Source organism: Atractosteus spatula, chromosome 8, assembly GCF_055471065.1.
Source record: "Atractosteus spatula isolate fAtrSpa1 chromosome 8, fAtrSpa1.hap1, whole genome shotgun sequence".
NCBI lineage: Eukaryota > Metazoa > Chordata > Actinopteri > Semionotiformes > Lepisosteidae > Atractosteus > Atractosteus spatula.
Genome location: NC_142713.1, coordinates 14,754,522 through 14,762,947, shown reverse-complemented (window position 1 = coordinate 14,762,947; position 8,426 = coordinate 14,754,522).

Sequence of the window (8,426 nt, the reverse complement as noted above, 5' to 3'; positions counted from 1 at the left end):
GTAACCCCCATGTAACTTATAGGGTAGGAACAACACAGTTTTCAAAACGTGTTTTTCAGCCCGAAATAAACGCTTTTTCTCAGCCCTTAGATTCGCAGTGTAACTGCCTGGCACAGAAGAGCACATTGAGTCAGCCCTTAACCCCAGTGCTCAGAAATTGTCAAAACGTGTTTTTCAGCAGAAATAAAGACGTTTTGGCAACTTTGGTCACCACCATGTAACTTATAGGGCAGGAACAGCACAGTTTTCAAAACGTGTTTTTCAGCCCGAAATAAACGCGTTTTGTCAGCCCTTAGAATCGCTGTGTAACTGCCTGGCTCAGAAGAGCACATTGAGTCAGCCCTTAACCCCAGTGTACAGAAATTGTCAAAACGTGTTTTTCAGCAGAAATAAACATGTTTTGGCAACTTTGGTAACCCCCATGTAACTTATAGGGTAGGAACAACACAGTTTTCAAAACGTGTTTTTCAGCCCGAAATAAACGCTTTTTCTCAGCCCTTAGATTCGCAGTGTAACTGCCTGGCTCAGAAGAGCACATTGAGTCAGCCCTTAACCCCAGTGCTCAGAAATTGTCAAAACGTGTTTTTCAGCAGAAATAAACATGTTTTGGCAACTTTGGTAACCCCCGTGTAACTTATAGGGCAGGAACAACACAGTTTTCAAAACGTGTTTTTCAGCCCGAAATAAACGCTTTTTCTCAGCCCTTAGATTCGCAGTGTAACTGCCTGGCTCAGAAGAGCACATTGAGTCAGCCCTTAACCCCAGTGCTCAGAAATTGTCAAAACGTGTTTTTCAGCAGAAATAAAGACGTTTTGGCAACTTTGGTCACCACCATGTAACTTATAGGGCAGGAACAGCACAGTTTTCAAAACGTGTTTTTCAGCCCGAAATAAACGCTTTTTCTCAGCCCTTAGATTCGCAGTGTAACTGCCTGGCTCAGAAGAGCACATTGAGTCAGCCCTTAACCCCAGTGCTCAGAAATTGTCAAATCGTGTTTTTCAGCAGAAATAAACACGTTTTGGCAACTTTGGTCACCACCATGTAACTTTTAGGGCAGGAACAACACAGTTTTCAAAACGTGTTTTTCAGCACGAAATAAACGCTTTTTCTCAGCCCTTAGATTCGCAGTGTAACTGCCTGGCACAGAAGAGCACATTGAGTCAGCCCTTAACCCCAGTGCTCAGAAATTGTCAAAACGTGTTTTTCAGCAGAAATAAAGACGTTTTGGCAACTTTGGTCACCACCATGTAACTTATAGGGCAGGAACAGCACAGTTTTCAAAACGTGTTTTTCAGCCCGAAATAAACGCGTTTTGTCACCCCTTAGAATCGCTGTGTAACTGCCTGGCTCAGAAGAGCACATTGAGTCAGCCCTTAACCCCAGTGTACAGAAATTGTCAAAACGTGTTTTTCAGCAGAAATAAACATGTTTTGGCAACTTTGGTAACCCCCATGTAACTTATAGGGTAGGAACAACACAGTTTTCAAAACGTGTTTTTCAGCCCGAAATAAACGCTTTTTCTCAGCCCTTAGATTCGCAGTGTAACTGCCTGGCTCAGAAGAGCACATTGAGTCAGCCCTTAACCCCAGTGCTCAGAAATTGTCAAAACGTGTTTTTCAGCAGAAATAAAGACGTTTTGGCAACTTTGGTCACCACCATGTAACTTATAGGGCAGGAACAGCACAGTTTTCAAAACGTGTTTTTCAGCCCGAAATAAACGCGTTTTGTCAGCCCTTAGAATCGCAGTGTAACTGCCTGGCTCAGAAGAGCACATTGAGTCAGCCCTTAACCCCAGTGTACAGAAATTGTCAAAACGTGTTTTTCAGCAGAAATAAACATGTTTTGGCAACTTTGGTAACCCCCATGTAACTTATAGGGTAGGAACAACACAGTTTTCAAAACGTGTTTTTCAGCCCGAAATAAACGCTTTTTCTCAGCCCTTAGATTCGCAGTGTAACTGCCTGGCTCAGAAGAGCACACTGAGTCAGCCCTTAACCCCAGTGCTCAGAAATTGTCAAAACGTGTTTTTCAGCAGAAATAAACATGTTTTGGCAACTTTGGTCACCACCATGTAACTTATAGGGCAGGAACAGCACAGTTTTCAAAACGTGTTTTTCAGCCCGAAATAAACGCGTTTTGTCAGCCCTTAGAATCGCAGTGTAACTGCCTGGCTCAGAAGAGCACATTGAGTCAGCCCTTAACCCCAGTGTACAGAAATTGTCAAAACGTGTTTTTCAGCAGAAATAAACATGTTTTGGCAACTTTGGTAACCCCCATGTAACTTATAGGGTAGGAACAACACAGTTTTCAAAACGTGTTTTTCAGCCCGAAATAAACGCTTTTTCTCAGCCCTTAGATTCGCAGTGTAACTGCCTGGCTCAGAAGAGCACACTGAGTCAGCCCTTAACCCCAGTGCTCAGAAATTGTCAAAACGTGTTTTTCAGCAGAAATAAACATGTTTTGGCAACTTTGGTCACCACCATGTAACTTATAGGGCAGGAACAGCACAGTTTTCAAAACGTGTTTTTCAGCCCGAAATAAACGCGTTTTGTCAGCCCTTAGAATCGCAGTGTAACTGCCTGGCTCAGAAGAGCACATTGAGTCAGCCCTTAACCCCAGTGTACAGAAATTGTCAAAACGTGTTTTTCAGCAGAAATAAATATGTTTTGGCAACTTTGGTAACCCCCATGTAACTTATAGGGTAGGAACAACACAGTTTTCAAAACGTGTTTTTCAGCCCGAAATAAACGCTTTTTCTCAGCCCTTAGATTCGCAGTGTAACTGCCTGGCTCAGAAGAGCACACTGAGTCAGCCCTTAACCCCAGTGCTCAGAAATTGTCAAAACGTGTTTTTCAGCAGAAATAAACATGTTTTGGCAACTTTGGTCACCACCATGTAACTTATAGGGCAGGAACAACACAGTTTTCAAAACGTGTTTTTCAGCCCGAAATAAACGCGTTTTGTCAGCCCTTAGAATCGCTGTGTAACTGCCTGGCTCAGAAGAGCACATTGAGTCAGCCCTTAACCCCAGTGCTCAGAAATTGTCAAAACGTGTTTTTCAGCAGAAATAAACATGTTTTGGCAACTTTGGTCACCACCATGTAACTTATAGGGCAGGAACAGCACAGTTTTCAAAACGTGTTTTTCAGCCCGAAATAAACGCTTTTTCTCAGCCCTTAGATTCGCAGTGTAACTGCCTGGCTCAGAAGAGCACATTGAGTCAGCCCTTAACCCCAGTGCTCAGAAATTGTCAAATCGTGTTTTTCAGCAGAAATAAACACGTTTTGGCAACTTTGGTCACCACCATGTAACTTTTAGGGCAGGAACAACACAGTTTTCAAAACGTGTTTTTCAGCCCGAAATAAACGCGTTTTGTCAGCCCTTAGAATCGCTGTGTAACTGCCTGGCTCAGAAGAGCACATTGAGTCAGCCCTTAACCCCAGTGTACAGAAATTGTCAAAATGTGTTTTTCAGCAGAAATAAACATGTTTTGGCAACTTTGGTAACCTCCATGTAACTTATAGGGCAGGAACAGCACAGTTTTCAAAACGTGTTTTTCAGCCCGAAATAAACGCGTTTTGTCAGCCCTTAGAATCGCTGTGTAACTGCCTGGCTCAGAAGAGCACATTGAGTCAGCCCTTAACCCCAGTGTACAGAAATTGTCAAAACGTGTTTTTCAGCAGAAATAAACATGTTTTGGCAACTTTGGTAACCCCCATGTAACTTATAGGGTAGGAACAACACAGTTTTCAAAACGTGTTTTTCAGCCCGAAATAAACGCTTTTTCTCAGCCCTTAGATTCGCAGTGTAACTGCCTGGCTCAGAAGAGCACATTGAGTCAGCCCTTAACCCCAGTACTCAGAAATTGTCAAAACGTGTTTTTCAGCAGAAATAAACATGTTTTGGCAACTTTGGTAACCCCCATGTAACTTATAGGGCAGGAACAACACAGTTTTCAAAACGTGTTTTTCAGCCCGAAATAAACGCGTTTTGTCAGCCCTTAGAATCGCTGTGTAACTGCCTGGCTCAGAAGAGCACATTGAGTCAGCACTTAACCCCAGTGTACAGAAATTGTCAAAATGTGTTTTTCAGCAGAAATAAACACGTTTTGGCAACTTTGGTCACCACCATGTAACTTACAGGGCAGGAACAGCACAGTTTTCAAAACGTGTTTTTCAGCCCGAAATAAACGCTTTTTCTCAGCCCTTAGATTCGCAGTGTAACTGCCTGGCTCAGAAGAGCACACTGAGTCAGCCCTTAACCCCAGTGCTCAGAAATTGTCAAAACGTGTTTTTCAGCAGAAATAAACATGTTTTGATAACTTTGGTCACCACCATGTAACTTATAGGGCAGGAACAGCACAGTTTTCAAAACGTGTTTTTCAGCCCGAAATAAACGCTTTTTGTCAGCCCTTAGAATCGCAGTGTAACTGCCTGACTCAGAAGAGCACATTGAGTCAGCCCTTAACCCCAGTGTACAGAAATTGTCAAAACGTGTTTTTCAGCAGAAATAAACATGTTTTGGCAACTTTGGTAACCCCCATGTAACTTACAGGGTAGGAACAACACAGTTTTCAAAACGTGTTTTTCAGCCCGAAATAAACGCTTTTTCTCAGCCCTTAGATTCGCAGTGTAACTGCCTGGCTCAGAAGAGCACACTGAGTCAGCCCTTAACCCCAGTGCTCAGAAATTGTCAAAACGTGTTTTTCAGCAGAAATAAATATGTTTTGGCAACTTTGATCACCACCATGTAACTTATAGGGCAGGAACAGCACAGTTTTCAAAACGTGTTTTTCAGCCCGAAATAAACGCTTTTTCTCAGCCCTTAGATTCGCAGTGTAACTGCCTGGCTCAGAAGAGCACATTGAGTCAGCCCTTAACCCCAGTGCTCAGAAATTGTCAAAACGTGTTTTTCAGCAGAAATAAAGACGTTTTGGCAACTTTGGTCACCACCATGTAACTTATAGGGCAGGAACAGCACAGTTTTCAAAACGTGTTTTTCAGCCCGAAATAAACGCGTTTTGTCAGCCCTTAGAATCGCAGTGTAACTGCCTGGCTCAGAAGAGCACATTGAGTCAGCCCTTAACCCCAGTGTACAGAAATTGTCAAAACGTGTTTTTCAGCAGAAATAAACATGTTTTGGCAACTTTGGTAACCCCCATGTAACTTATAGGGCAGGAACAACACAGTTTTCAAAACGTGTTTTTCGGCCCGAAATAAACGCGTTTTGTCAGCCCTTAGAATCGCTGTGTAACTGCCTGGCTCAGAAGAGCACATTGAGTCAGCCCTTAACCCCAGTGTACAGAAATTGTCAAAACGTGTTTTTCAGCTGAAATAAACATGTTTTGGCAACTTTGGTAACCCCCATGTAACTTATAGGGTAGGAACAACACAGTTTTCAAAACGTGTTTTTCAGCCCGAAATAAACGCTTTTTCTCAGCCCTTAGATTCGCAGTGTAACTGCCTGGCTCAGAAGAGCAGATTGAGTCAGCCCTTAACCCCAGTGCTCAGAAATTGTCAAAACGTGTTTTTCAGCAGAAATAAAGACGTTTTGGCAACTTTGGTCACCACCATGTAACTTATAGGGCAGGAACAACACAGTTTTCAAAACGTGTTTTTCAGCCCGAAATAAACGCGTTTTGTCAGCCTTTAGAATTGCTGTGTAACTGCCTGGCTCAGAAGAGCACATTGAGTCAGCCCTTAACCCCAGTGTACAGAAATTGTCAAAACGTGTTTTTCAGCAGAAATAAACATGTTTTGGCAACTTTGGTAACCCCCGTGTAACTTATAGGGCAGGAACAACACAGTTTTCAAAACGTGTTTTTCAGCCCGAAATAAACGCTTTTTCTCAGCCCTTAGATTCGCAGTGTAACTGCCTGGCTCAGAAGAGCACATTGAGTCAGCCCTTAACCCCAGTGCTCAGAAATTGTCAAAACGTGTTTTTCAGCAGAAATAAAGACGTTTTGGCAACTTTGGTCACCACCATGTAACTTATAGGGCAGGAACAGCACAGTTTTCAAAACGTGTTTTTCAGCCCGAAATAAACGCTTTTTCTCAGCCCTTAGATTCGCAGTGTAACTGCCTGGCTCAGAAGAGCACATTGAGTCAGCCCTTAACCCCAGTGCTCAGAAATTGTCAAATCGTGTTTTTCAGCAGAAATAAACACGTTTTGGCAACTTTGGTCACCACCATGTAACTTTTAGGGCAGGAACAACACAGTTTTCAAAACGTGTTTTTCAGCCCGAAATAAACGCGTTTTGTCAGCCCTTAGAATCGCTGTGTAACTGCCTGGCTCAGAAGAGCACATTGAGTCAGCCCTTAACCCCAGTGTACAGAAATTGTCAAAATGTGTTTTTCAGCAGAAATAAACATGTTTTGGCAACTTTGGTAACCCCCATGTAACTTATAGGGTAGGAACAACACAGTTTTCAAAACGTGTTTTTCAGCCCGAAATAAACGCTTTTTCTCAGCCCTTAGATTCGCAGTGTAACTGCCTGGCACAGAAGAGCACATTGAGTCAGCCCTTAACCCCAGTGCTCAGAAATTGTCAAAACGTGTTTTTCAGCAGAAATAAAGACGTTTTGGCAACTTTGGTCACCACCATGTAACTTATAGGGCAGGAACAGCATAGTTTTCAAAACGTGTTTTTCAGCCCGAAATAAACGCGTTTTGTCAGCCCTTAGAATCGCTGTGTAACTGCCTGGCTCAGAAGAGCACATTGAGTCAGCCCTTAACCCCAGTGTACAGAAATTGTCAAAACGTGTTTTTCAGCAGAAATAAACATGTTTTGGCAACTTTGGTAACCCCCATGTAACTTATAGGGTAGGAACAACACAGTTTTCAAAACGTGTTTTTCAGCCCGAAATAAACGCTTTTTCTCAGCCCTTAGATTCGCAGTGTAACTGCCTGGCTCAGAAGAGCACATTGAGTCAGCCCTTAACCCCAGTGCTCAGAAATTGTCAAAACGTGTTTTTCAGCAGAAATAAAGACGTTTTGGCAACTTTGGTCACCACCATGTAACTTATAGGGCAGGAACAGCACAGTTTTCAAAACGTGTTTTTCAGCCCGAAATAAACGCGTTTTGTCAGCCCTTAGAATCGCAGTGTAACTGCCTGGCTCAGAAGAGCACATTGAGTCAGCCCTTAACCCCAGTGTACAGAAATTGTCAAAACGTGTTTTTCAGCAGAAATAAACATGTTTTGGCAACTTTGGTAACCCCCGTGTAACTTATAGGGCAGGAACAACACAGTTTTCAAAACGTGTTTTTCAGCCCGAAATAAACGCTTTTTCTCAGCCCTTAGATTCGCAGTGTAACTGCCTGGCTCAGAAGAGCACATTGAGTCAGCCCTTAACCCCAGTGCTCAGAAATTGTCAAAACGTGTTTTTCAGCAGAAATAAAGACGTTTTGGCAACTTTGGTCACCACCATGTAACTTATAGGGCAGGAACAGCACAGTTTTCAAAACGTGTTTTTCAGCCCGAAATAAACGCTTTTTCTCAGCCCTTAGATTCGCAGTGTAACTGCCTGGCTCAGAAGAGCACATTGAGTCAGCCCTTAACCCCAGTGCTCAGAAATTGTCAAATCGTGTTTTTCAGCAGAAATAAACACGTTTTGGCAACTTTGGTCACCACCATGTAACTTTTAGGGCAGGAACAACACAGTTTTCAAAACGTGTTTTTCAGCCCGAAATAAACGCGTTTTGTCAGCCCTTAGAATCGCTGTGTAACTGCCTGGCTCAGAAGAGCACATTGAGTCAGCCCTTAACCCCAGTGTACAGAAATTGTCAAAATGTGTTTTTCAGCAGAAATAAACATGTTTTGGCAACTTTGGTAACCCCCATGTAACTTATAGGGTAGGAACAACACAGTTTTCAAAACGTGTTTTTCAGCCCAAAATAAACGCTTTTTCTCAGCCCTTAGATTCGCAGTGTAACTGCCTGGCACAGAAGAGCACATTGAGTCAGCCCTTAACCCCAGTGCTCAGAAATTGTCAAAACGTGTTTTTCAGCAGAAATAAAGACGTTTTGGCAACTTTGGTCACCACCATGTAACTTATAGGGCAGGAACAGCACAGTTTTCAAAACGTGTTTTTCAGCCCGAAATAAACGCGTTTTGTCAGCCCTTAGAATCGCTGTGTAACTGCCTGGCTCAGAAGAGCACATTGAGTCAGCCCTTAACCCCAGTGTACAGAAATTGTCAAAACGTGTTTTTCAGCAGAAATAAACATGTTTTGGCAACTTTGGTAACCCCCATGTAACTTATAGGGTAGGAACAACACAGTTTTCAAAACGTGTTTTTCAGCCCGAAATAAACGCTTTTTCTCAGCCCTTAGATTCGCAGTGTAACTGCCTGGCTCAGAAGAGCACATTGAGTCAGCCCTTAACCCCAGTGCTCAGAAATTGTCAAAACGTGTTTTTCAGCAGAAATA